This window comes from Chrysemys picta, chromosome 2 (assembly GCF_011386835.1).
Source record: "Chrysemys picta bellii isolate R12L10 chromosome 2, ASM1138683v2, whole genome shotgun sequence".
NCBI lineage: Eukaryota > Metazoa > Chordata > Testudines > Emydidae > Chrysemys > Chrysemys picta.
Window position 1 is genome coordinate 197668124 of NC_088792.1, and position 12939 is coordinate 197681062.

The following is a 12939-nucleotide window of genomic DNA, read 5'->3' on the forward strand; positions in this document are numbered from 1 at the left end:
TGTGTCAATGCAGTGTGCATTGTCTTGAAGAAATATATATATATTTCATGAGGCTGTACAACAAATTATGGGCCAGGACTAACACCCAAATTATTGGATGGGTATGGAAAATACCCGCTGAAGTTCAAAGCAGACTCATTCTCTGAGGCTGCTGTCAGTCAGCAAAGAACTAGTCTCTGCATTAAGGAAGGAAACACGGAAGTCATGGCAGAATCTTACTGAGAGCCTGGACGTGACCCAGAGCAATACAAAAGCATAGATCTGAAAACTTAGCAACAACGCAAAGAAGGTGGAGCAACGCTACAATATTACTGCAGACTTGGTCACACTCCAACTCTTAGAAAATGGCACGGAACTGAACAAACAACCAAGATTGTCTTGATGTGAAAACAGACCAGGAAATTTATAATTTTTGCAGACCGTATACAATGACCAAACTAGCCTATGGAATTAATGCCATCAAGAATGGCAAAGCCACTGGCCTAGGTGACATTCATGCTGAACAAATCAAACACTTTGGACCAGCAATAAATAACTTGTTACTCAAGGTGTTTAACAAATGCTCAGCCACACAAAGTACCAAGATCTGGCAATGACCAGGTGTTTTGGGACTCCTGAAATCGAGGAAGCACTCAGCAGAGCCAAAGAACTTCAGGTCTATAACACTACTTTGTCCTCTCTACAAACTGTACAAGCTTCTCATCCTAATCAGCCTATCACCGCTCATTGAAAAACATCTAATCCCAGATCAAGCACTTAATCCCAGGCAAATCATGCACTGGTCAAGTGATGAACATTGCTCAATGCACTGAAGATGGGTTTGAAAAGTGTATGGTAATAAATGCCATGTTTGTCATATGCTGCTGATAGATTAACAAAGTAAATCACTGCAGGCTCCTCACTAAAATATACAACATGATGAAAGATCGTCATCTCATATGACGGATACAATCTCTACTAGAGAACCAATTGTGATGCTGGCAGGCCAGATTCCAACTCTTGCCCAGGCTGCAGGCATTAGCTAAGAACTGACAAACTTATAGCTGGAGACCATAGCAGTTCACATGTATATTAGTTCTCCTCAAAATAGGTCTTTTAAGAATGTATTTTAGTGTTTAGACTCTGTTAAATGCTGGTAAATTGCTGTATGCATTATTCTAACTTTCAAGGTCTGTATTTTATGCTATACAAGATATGTAAGTATTTGCTCAGAATACTCAATGAGGACATCAAAATTCACATGGATGTTGCCAAATGCCTTCTTGTGAGTCTGGAGAGTCAAGCTGGAGATGTTTAAATAGCCTCCAAACAACAGTTGGCAGGTCAAAAGTCAATATGCAGAAGTCAGTCGATCCCAGTGACTCGGGGCACGACTTCACTACCCGCCGGATAGTGATCGAGCTATCGGGGATCGATTTATCGTGTCCAATGTAGACACGATAAAATCGATCCCCAATCATTCTGCTGTCGACTCCGGAACTCCACTGCAGCGAGAGGCGGAAGCGGAGTCGACGGGGGAGTGGCAGTGGTCGACTCGCCGCCATCCTCACAGCTAGGTAAGTCGACCTAAAATATGCAACTTTAGCTATGCTATTCACGTAGCTGAAGTTGTGTATCTTAGATTGACACCCCCCCCCCCATAGTGGAGACCTAGCCTCAGACACGTGTGACTGCAGTGAAACACAGATCATGGAATATTAGTTGGTCTGCCAGTTCCTGGAGGAACTGTTCACCGGGACTACAGGCAAGGCCATATCATGTACTGAACACTGGGAAAACCTATGATTGTGGTGGATGGACTTGAGACAAAGCAGCAGCAGCCATGTGTAGAAAGGGACAGAGTAATATGTTTTGCTCTAGCTGGGGAGGGAAAAAAAACGACTACAACTCTGAATCTAATAAAAATGCCAATACATAAATATCCATTTGGGCTCACTGATGTTGAATCTGAGAAGATTTTTCTTTTGATGATTCACAAATCTACTTAACTTTTCTAAGCAAGCTGGAAAACAGAAGTGAATGATGAAGGAAAAAGCCAACAACATACACTCACAGTTAAATCCCAGATGCTACCCAATTTCCTTTTTGCACTGATCTTTGTTCATATAGCTCAGTGCTTTATAACAAGCTAAGCTGTGTATTTTACTGATTTCTGAAATATAGAACATCAGTGAAAAAGCCAAAGCTACTGTAATAGTTGGTAAGTCACTGTGGACTTGAGCTCCGAACTGGAATAAATGTATAGAGAGAGTTGGCAATACATCTCTGAGTTTGGCAGGATTATCCAGGGCAGTGTGAGGAGCGCACACATTTCCTTCTGCTCAAATTGAATGGAACTAGTATGGTGTAGTATTCTCCTATTTTTATGGGTAAGTTTTTGGGGGAGCTCTTTGAAGGGGCAGCTGGGCAGCTAGTTCAGTGGGAGTTGGGGACTTAATTCACATTTGTACCTTTTGAAAATCTCCCTGTTGATTGTTTGTGCAGTAACAAAAAACAACTCCAGATTCTGGGAAAGGAATTATAATATTTGTTTACTTTTATCCTCCTGCAACTGTTATCTTGTGGGTTTATTTCTATTTAAATATCCTTTTGTTTAAGTACTCAATACTAATTAATTACTCCATCTATTGCATTTAATTTCTCAATAGATTCTGCCTGGCCCTTTTATGGATGCATAGGGTTAGGGAGGAAAGCACAGAAGATAATTGATCCCATCCCTTCCATAGGCATGGCCTAAGAAGTGGAAAACTACCATATCTGGACTCAAGGGAAATGTAGGCAGTGCTCTCTCTTTAGTCTGGGGGAGCACACAGTGTGCCAAGGGCTTGATGCTCAGGAAGTAACATGTGCATGAGGGAGCAGAGACATAGCATCTGTTTCCCCAAGCTGGAGATGGAGCAATCTGCACTTCCTAATGGAGTGTAACAGAATGTTTCCCCATATTTGTCCTGGGGCTGGGCAGCTCAACACTATCCCTTATTCTGTTCTAGAAGTGACCAACAGTATCTAGTGTACAGCTACTGCACAGCTGCTGTAAACTATCAATATATCTACACAAACGTTCAAAAACATTTTGAATAGGGTCTTTTAGAAGATGTATTTATTGTAACCCTAGTCTCTCAGCCTAGGAGTTGTTTGATAAATATTATGCTGATTTACTGACCTCTACCACTGAATAAGAGTAAGCTCCAATGCAAGCTCTTCTCTAATGTATTTTCACTACCAGTACTTTGTTGTGGTCCCTCACTTTATACAAGCAACCCCGGCCAGAACATACCCTTTAGTTGTTTTATAAGAGGTTTCTTTGCAAGGGGTCTTCTATGGTACATAGACTGAAATGTCACAATTTTCAGTTCTGGAAACAAACCCAGAAGTTTTAGAAGGTAGGTAAGTATGACCCCGATCTAGCCAATGGGGATACTAAAGTTTTAAGGTAAAGTGACCCTGACCAAGATCTCAGAGGAAGAACTAGTTTGTGTCAAAGCATGGATTACAACACAGAAGCTCCTGGCTCTGCATAGTCCAATACTCCGTGTTGTTCCTCATGGGCCTTTAAGGATCTCTTCCTTATGAGCAAGAGCTGCAGTGTCTTTTATTCAGCGGGGAGGGGGGTGTTCCAGTTGCAGGTGTACAAGGAAACTGGTGCCAGCCCTAACACCATTACTAACAGTCTGGGCAGTTACCCCCCCCCCCATGCAACTGGTCTTGCCCACTAATATGGAGGGATCCACACCATGGATTTTACAGAGGTTTTCCCCTAATGTTAAGGGGGGGAGGGGAGAAATCACTTACTTGTATCCTTTCAAATGGAGGGGATAGTCAAAATTCAACGCTATTTCACTTTCTAGACTATAATGAATAGGGCTGGAAAATTGCTTTGTGTAAAAACATGAAACTAGCCTTGATACTTAGTGTCCCCAAAATGGGGTAAGAGGATGTCATCCTCAAAGCCTGACTCTGAAAGAAATGCAACCCTCTAGCTCAGCACCATAGTGCTACTTGTGTGTCCTTGTCATGTTGGTCACCTATTTAATTTCAGACTTTGCATCAAAAGCTACTTCAACAACACAACCTTGTTATTTCCATTTAACATTTTTTTGTGTGTGCACTATACTTGGCCAAACTCCATATCCTACCTGTCTTGCTTCCCATACCCTACGTAATGAACAAGGAAAACCTCAGAAGCAAGAGGTGGCCATTTAACTGCGCCTGCTCTGCAGAAGCTGCAGGTGGTTCTGATTCATTGCTGAAATCCAAGCAAAGAACTACCAGGGTGGCTGCTGCTTTTGGGGCTCTGCTCAGTGATGTGGTGCCATGAAAGAGAGCCTCCTGATGAATAACAAAGGCCCCAGTCTGCACTTAAGTACACACATAACTTCAAGCACAGGAGTAGTCCCCTTACAAGTAAGAAAATGGGTAGGGCCCTGAACTAGCAAAGCACTTAATTAGGGATAAGCATTCATCTGGAAAAAGGAAGAACTGGACTGAAATCGTTCCCAAAACTAAGTCCAAATCTAAACATTTGTAAGGTTCCAGGAAGTTTCCCTGACCAGCACCACAACCACCCTATTTCCATCTACTTATGCTACTGTCCAATAGGCCTTACCAACACCATTTCTATTCTATGGTCTGTGGGAAAATGTTTGGGCCCATTGCTTTTGTACATCAGAGAGCAGGCCCAGCAGCTCTAGCAGTTTCTTACTTTGTGAACATTGGTACAGACTCATAAGGATCTGATTCTCCTTTCACTAACACAAATGTATGTGACACTGCACCCCATATTCTTCATTAAAATGTTATGATATAAATATGGCATAACTAAAATATGTTTTATGCAGGTGGGTCATGTAAGGTAACATTAAAAAGGTTATAATTTGCTAAATGTAATTATCTGATTTGTATGCATGTATCATGTCTACATCTAAAGTTAAAAATATTAACTATGCAACGCTTACAAATGTTTGTGTGTACTTAAAAAAATGCCCACCAAACAGTAGGCAATCATCCTAAATAGGCCATTTTAAAAAAAAAAAATCTTCCAAATCAGGAATAACTCTATGGCTGTCAATATTGTTAAATAGATTTTACACTTATGTTGGTAAGATCGGAATCAGGCCCTTAATCTTTCATTCCTGAAGTCTGTGGTGCAAAATTTGAAATGTTAATAATCCTCTCCTCTGAAGGGTTTGTTGTCCCCATTAGGGACAAAGCCATGAAGATCTAGCTTCCTATTACACATTCAAACGGGGGTGGGGATGGGGACAAACAGGAAAATGCAATGCTTTCTACAACAAGGTCATGTTAATATTATTTTTGGCATTTTCACTTCTTTGAATTTCTAGATTTTTTTTTTCTCACTATTTTATGAACAGGTTTTTCTATTTTATTTCCTGCTGCTCTTTTGTTTTCTCCTCCAAAAGAATCAACCTTATTCTGTTAACCACTGAAATATTATAAATTAAACATAGCTGGATTAGATCAGTGCTTGAATGCAGAGCTTCTACAAATGTCACAGATAGTCAGGCAGTGAATCAGAGGGTGGCATTCTTTTCCCTGAGTCAATACTAATTCCAAGCTGAGCAAGCTTTCACATGCTACACGTTTAAGAATAATAATTGGCACAAATTCTCATATGCATGATTATAATTTGCAGTAAACTTTCCAATTTAATTTTTTTTCTGTAAGTATTGCTTGTATTTCTAACACAGAGGCCATGATGTTTACTCCAGTGATGTTATTTTTTTCACCTCGCTAACTGACTTGAAAAGTGTGCTCCTGCAGTATATTGTGGACTTGTTCACACTGGAATCTGTGCCTGCAACATGCAAAGAGATATCAAAGGAAAACTGTATTTGAGATACAATCTGAGCTGGAGAGGAAGGATACGGCACTTTTAAAAAAGTTTATTTTAGATCTTTAAGTCAGGAAGTTGAAAAAAAAAATTATCAGTCTCAGTCATCTCAAGTACATGAAACAGCAACAAGTTCAATTGGCAGGTTTATTTTTAGCCTTCAACCAAAGGTGCAAAAAGTCTGTAAAAGGTGACAGTTGGAGAGAGCTTTTAACGTCCAATGTCAAACTAAAATAATTTTAAGGTTGAGGCAGAAGATAATATTATTATAAAGAAAAAATCTCTTGGGGTAGACAGGCCTTTTCTCATGCTGGATATGTTCTCAGAAGTGAATGAGTTTGTGAAGATTAACAAAATATTAGTTCAGCCATGGCTGGAGTTGTTTCAGAATGAAAGGTGTTCGTGGTTCTTTTCCCCCCTAGTTGGGGAAGTAAAAAGTCATGAAAGCAGAATTTTCTAGGACCACCTATTGATGGAAATGCAGAACTGAAAATTATCCTTGCTACATAGTTCCAAAATATGCTATGTTAGAATAATAATTTGTTCTAATGATTACCAGGTAAGACTATATATAACTATTGCATTTTAGCTCTCAGGATCATATTGGAGTAGTCATAGCGAACATTTAGGAACATAGCGGATCAGACGTGTGGTACATCTAGTCCAATATCCTTTCTCTGACAGTACTCAGAGGAAGAGGCAGGACAGTTTTCTATAAGACAGTTAGAGAAAAGCCTCCGCCAGGCAGTGGCGCTGGAACATTTTTAGTAGTGGGGGTGCTGAAAGCCACCCCCCTTACCATTCTCCCTGCCCCCTCACCCCAGCTGAGGCTGGGAGCAGGGCTGCATCTCGGGGAGCGGGGAACCTGGATAGGCTGAGGCCACAGTGGGGGGTGGGCATAGGGCCCTGGGAGTGGAGGCTTGGGAGCATGGGCTGGGGCCAGGCATGGGGCTGGTGGCTGAGACCCGAGCCCCAGGTGAGGGGTTGGGGAGCGGCATGCGGGCAGAGGGCCAGGAGTGGGGCATAGGCATGGGAAGCACCTCCAGGTTTTATGTATGGAGCCAGCGGCTGGGGATCAGGGCACGGGGCCGGCCCCTGGGACCTGAGCTGGGGAGTGGAGCCTTGGGTGCGGGGCCAGCAGCCCTGCATAAAGCCTGAGGGTGCTGCAGCAGCCCCTGCACCACTACTTCCCACATCTATGCTGCCAGGGAAAGTTTAGCTGAGCTGCTGCTGTACTGTGCTACTCAGTAAAGTAGTACAGAAGTAAAGAAGAAATTTGATTTCATTCTCTTCTGGGGAAAGTCTGAAAAGATTGTGCCCTACTGTGGTTTACAATAAACAAAGGCCATCTTCAGGCCTGCTCCTGTAACTTTTACCCACCTCCATAGGTTTTACCCAGGAGCATAGTCTTGCTAATATCGGTGGGCCCACTCTTGCAAGGTGCTGAGCATTGCTTGAGCATGCCGAATGCCCCTTGTCATGCCCTCTGGAGTAGTTCATGACCTCCAGTGCCAACCTTGGGGCAAATGTCAAAAAGAAGGGCAGACAGCTCACACTGGGGGTATTTCTAGAAGTAGATTTCACCAACCCAGTAATACAATGATCCAGGCATTCACATTTAACAGTCTTAGCATGGAATTACACATCATTCCCTTGGGCACTTTAGTCTATGTTGCCACACAGGCTTAGTGATAGTTGATTGCTATTCACCAAAGATTCAGGTTTCTTCCAGTCCCAAGAGACCAGTCAATTATCCCAGGTCAGTTTGTATCTCAGATCTCACACGAAAGACAACGCTTATAGCCAACCCTATAGTTAACTAAAGGTTTATTAACTAGGAAAAAGAAGTTAGAGAATTAGTTACACGTTAAAGTAGGCAAACATGTACACAAATGAGTTACAGACTCTGATTTTGAAAGGTGACACAGTTGAGGTAATCGGTCAGCACTGAATGTCTTTTAGGGCTAAGCCAGGTTGACCCTGGGGAATCTCTGCTTCTGTGAGAGTTCAAACAGCAGAGAGAGAGAGAATTTTGTTGTGTCCCTGTTTTATCCCCTTCTTCTAGCTGATGGGACAGGCTTTCTTGGCTATTAACCAACGTTGTATCTAACTGTATTAATTAGGCTTTGTATTGCCCACTTAGTTCTGATAGTCCTTTTTCATGGGCAGTGGACCATTCCTCCTGACTGGGTTCACAGATTCAGAGCAAGCATTTTTACAGTTATAAAGCAAAACTTGTATATCACCATATAGCATAGGATACAGACATAACAAGTGAAACAAATGTATGCAGCAACATCCAAGCATTCCACAGTGTCTAAACACAAGACACGTTCTTATAAGTCTAATACCTATCTTGAACAATATTAACATATAGGTGAGCTGGTCTGGCTTCCAGGTATGAATTTGTCAGTGCTCAGCTGATGCCTATAGCCTTGGGAAGAGCTGACGTGTGGTCTTCCAGCATCACACTGTTATTCCAAGAAAATTAAAACCAGCGGGATCTTATTAAAGGGTATAAGGCACTATGCTGCATTTATTGTGAATACAGGAAGAATCATAGTAAACAATCAGTTATAGCTATAATATTCCATTCAATTTCACATTCATTCACACATTCATTCATACACACACAGGTTCTTAAAGGTTGTTGTCATGGTTACAACGGTGGCTCCAGGCACCTGCGCACCAAGCACGTGCCTGGCGGCAAGCCGCGGGGGGCAGCCTGCCGGTTGCCGTGAGGGCGGCAGTCAGGCTGCCTTCAGCGGCTTGCCTGTGGGAGATCCGCCGGTCCCTCGGCTTCGGTGGCATTTAGACGGCGGGTACGTCAAAGCCGCGGGACTGGCGGACCTCCCACAGGCATGCTGCCGAATCCGTGGGACCGGGGACCTCCCGCAGGCATGCCGCCGAAGGCAGCCTTAGGACAGCAAAAAAGCTAGAGCTGCCCCTGCATAGTTACCAGCCTTAGAGTTCTCATGCCAAGTCACTGGTTATATGGGCTGGACACGAGGATGGAGTGGGGCCTTGTCAGATGCGCATCTGATGCTCCTGGAAGTTGGTTGCAGAATGAGACCCAAAGTTCTCAGTCTTCAGGGCCTATTTTTATAAGGATTTGTCCTCATTCAAGTCTATAGGGTTTGCTTCATCATGCTGTTCTCACGTTTGACGTGATGGTCAATCACGCAGATGGCACAGCAATGACGGCTACTTGTTATCTTGTTTTTCAGCCCCCCTGTCCTTGGGGCAGTTGTGGGTGGATTCTGGTTTGCCCACGGGGTTATACGGTTATCTCCATCCTGCACGTTCTTCGGCCAAATGGTCCTGGGTAGTTGTTTTTCTTATTCTAAGGCTGGCACTTCAACCTTTATCACCCATCAAGCATCCATCCGCAATCATACTCTATTTCACTTAACATATTTCCTATCACATCTACATTTTATTACCTATTTATTCTTTAACATAACCATTCTAAAATCATTGGGGCATGACAGACTTCAATAAGCCCATTCATACCACTTGTTAAAATGAGAAGAAAACAAACAAGATAAGAGTAGGAGTGTGTGTGTGTGGGGGGGCGGGGTAGCAGTTGTCCTAATGTTATCTTATCACTTTTAGAACAGACTCTCTGTCTCAGGATGTTCTCCTGTAATTAATACAGACCTTGTAAACTAGCAGGCCTGCTTCAATTAGCACAAACTCAGCATGCTGCGAGAACAGGCTGAGAGACATATTTCTTTCTAATAATACAAGCCAAATCCGGGGTCTGTACTGGGCCATACTTTCCCCTCATTTTTCCAGTAACAGCATAAAATATATTAATCATTATTTTAATCCAGCAACGCCCTCTACTCCAAGTGTTGAGGATGTTCAGCGCCTTATTGGATTAGGCTTTTCCTAAGAAGAAGCACCTTAGAGGAAGGATGGGCTGCGCTGTGGGACCCTCAGGTTCAGTACCTGTTCTACCACAAACATCCTGTGTAATCCTGAACAAGTCACATTCTCTCTCTGTGCCTGAGTTTCCTAGCTGTAAAATGAGGGTAATAGCAATGTGCAGTAACAGGCATGTGTGAGGATAAATACATTAATGATTGTGAGGCACTCAGGTAGTCTTGTGATGGGATCCTTATAAGTACTGTAGATGGGTCCAGTTGGACTACTTTTGTAAGCTATCTGAACTGCATTTGGAATCCAACCTGGATCCCTTTGAGTTCAATGAAAGCAGGACTGAGACCTTGGCTACTAGCAACTTAACTGAGGACTTGAATCTGCACGGTGGTCAGCACTTCCCCTGCGGAGGGTCTCCGGCAAAATGCAAAGCAGCCTTGAGGTTGTAGTAGTACTTGTGAAGAAGATCTGCAGATATGATAATAGGATTTCTTGCCCTTGGATGCTCTGCACTAAGTTCAGCTACTTGGGTGTGATTTGGAATGGGAGGCAGATTCAGATCTAAGAAAATGTTTGCACACTTTGTTACATTTCAAATAAGCAATGAATAGGCATGTGTAAAAAGGACAATCCTGTTTCTAGAGGGGATATTTGTCTAACTAAATGGCACTGTTAGGTGTACTGCAGTGCACAGGGAAAGAAATGAATAGGACCCAATTCCTCTCCCATGTGCCAAACCTGAGTAAAAGGGCGAGGTGTAAGGTTATCTTACAGATACCCCTTTTTCACAGCTATAAATCATCACCATACAAAAGAGCAGGAGTTCCTGGTGGATCTGTGTAGTCATGCTCCACCAGCCACCCACTCCCACATCCTGCTCCAGTCCTGCCATCAAAGCACTCATTTGTGCTGCTGAAGATGGCATCCAGTGGAGCACAGCTATGTGCCATCCAAGCTGCACCCCCCTTGCCTGCGCTCTGCACATCCAACACCCGCTTTGCCAGGTGTACAGCCGTGATTCTGCTGTTTACCTGCCCTTAAATGACGTTGGGGAGAAGAGGAAGTGCTATTTGGCCCAATGTGCAGAAGTCCTGCAGGATGTCTCCCTACTAATGAGACTTGACCCATATGTAATAAAGATCAATTTCTGCATTTATCTTGAGCTTGATGGGTGAAGTAACCACATTTCCATTTTCCATCATAGCAAATGATAAGCCAACATTTCATCAATCTTCAAGGGCTCCTTCATAACATGTTAGAACAATGGAAATCCTCTGAGCAATTCAGTTTTCTATTAGTTGAGCAGGTCTGAAGACACAAATGCTCTATTAATCTATTTCCAACTTAATAAAGCATTAACAAACATAGCCCTTTTTGAAACTGAAAACACCTAAAACTGGAACCTCAGTCTAAACAAATGCCAATACCACTGAGTACAGGCACCTACCTATCTGTTTTCTGTAAAGATCAGGCCAAAATATATATTTTTTATTTTTTTATCTTCATACTCTAGCAAAATGTTACCTTGAGAGAGAGAGAGAGAGAGAGGGAGAGAGAGAGAGAGAGAGAGAGAGAGAGAGTAGGAATCCAAATCTGAGTGTCTTCTTATTTTCTTATGTTCTCAAAATTCAAAGTGTGTGATGTTTTTGTTGTGTAATAGTAAAATAATTTTGCCAGATTAAATTTCAGGTTCTGCAAGTGCAAAAAGCCCTTGGAGAATTGATCTGTTTTGCTTTGCCTCAAAGGAATTTTATGACGCACACAAAAAAGTTAACATACTTTCATCAATTTCTGTCTTGTTTCTTGGAACAGCTGTTTCTGAAAAAAAAAATCAGTGGAATCCACATGAAATGTTTTGCTTTTTGGGTTCAGCCAATACAAGAGGGAGTTAGCCCTGCCAATCTACAGAAGTCTTGCCTAGGAGGGTATGTACTTTACAAAAATAGCATCTCTGCCATTAACTTTTAGAAAAATTAAAGTGGGAAATTGTGAGATGCAAGGGAATTTGAGCCTTTTGTTCCAAGAACTCTGCAGGAGGAAAATATGTTTTTCTCCAAAGCAAAACTAATGCATTTCCTTGAGCATTTGCTCTTTTAATGTATTTTTTAGTAAACATGAGGGGGAAAACTTCCAGTTGCTCCAGTGAAGGGCCCAGTTGTTGAGCCCTGGAGGGGCTGAATACTCTTGACCCCCAATGGTGTTAATAGAAGTTTGAATGTACTCAATGTGAATGGCCTCAAAACATCTAGCTTACTATCCCCAATTGTAAGCCAAGAGCAGAAACCTTCCTTCCACTAGAAAAATTAAAATATTACCTCCTAATACCCCCCCACTCCACCCCCAAGAAACACAAAACAAAACACCAAGAAAAGTGTAAATCTTTGGGTAGAAATGATTCTCCATGTGAGCTAGATGGGATGGGATGGAATCAGTGGAACTAGCACAGGGTGATGTAGCATACTTCTACCTTCCCTCAAGTGGGAGGGAGCAGTTTTGGATCTGACCTTGGTTCGTAGAAGCCTGGCTCATTGAGGCTGCTGAAATTATGTACTCTATCGGTGCATCTTCCAACAGCTGTGGCCATTCCCCTTCCTATCGCAGTGCCATACATTTTGTGGATTGTGCTGTCTGTCCCCCTGTGGGCTCCAGGAGTAAGGGATGATGTGGCCCCACTCTTCCCCTGGGAGGCTTTATATCAATCACTCTGAATCTTGTCTGATGAGTGGACACCCTACTGACACATTGGACACAGCTATTGGACCTAGTTCTCTCCATTGACTTGAGTGGCATTACAGAAGCAGAGAATGTGACCCATGGAATGCTGAAACAGGAGTATGTGGAAAATCGTGGCTAATGATGGCAACCGCGGTTCAATACTGGCAACGTGAAATATTCAAAAGTAAGATTAAATAAGACCTGTAGCCTGCTGTCTTGCTGTTTGTGCTGCAGGGCACCCTCCTGTGTAGAGAGATCCTTCTTCCTGTAGGCACAGTAATTCAACACATTGCTCTCTAATTTAAATAATGTCAAAAAGATTAAGTGCTACCAAAACCTATGGAGATAATTAATGCATAGTTGTTAGTGTGTCTGACTATACTTACTTCTCTGTCATTTTAAACTAGTTTTAACAGTGCACAATTTGACTTTCATTTAAGCTTTTCTGTGTTTGAACTATTAATAGTTCTGCTGTGTTGATGGTGGAA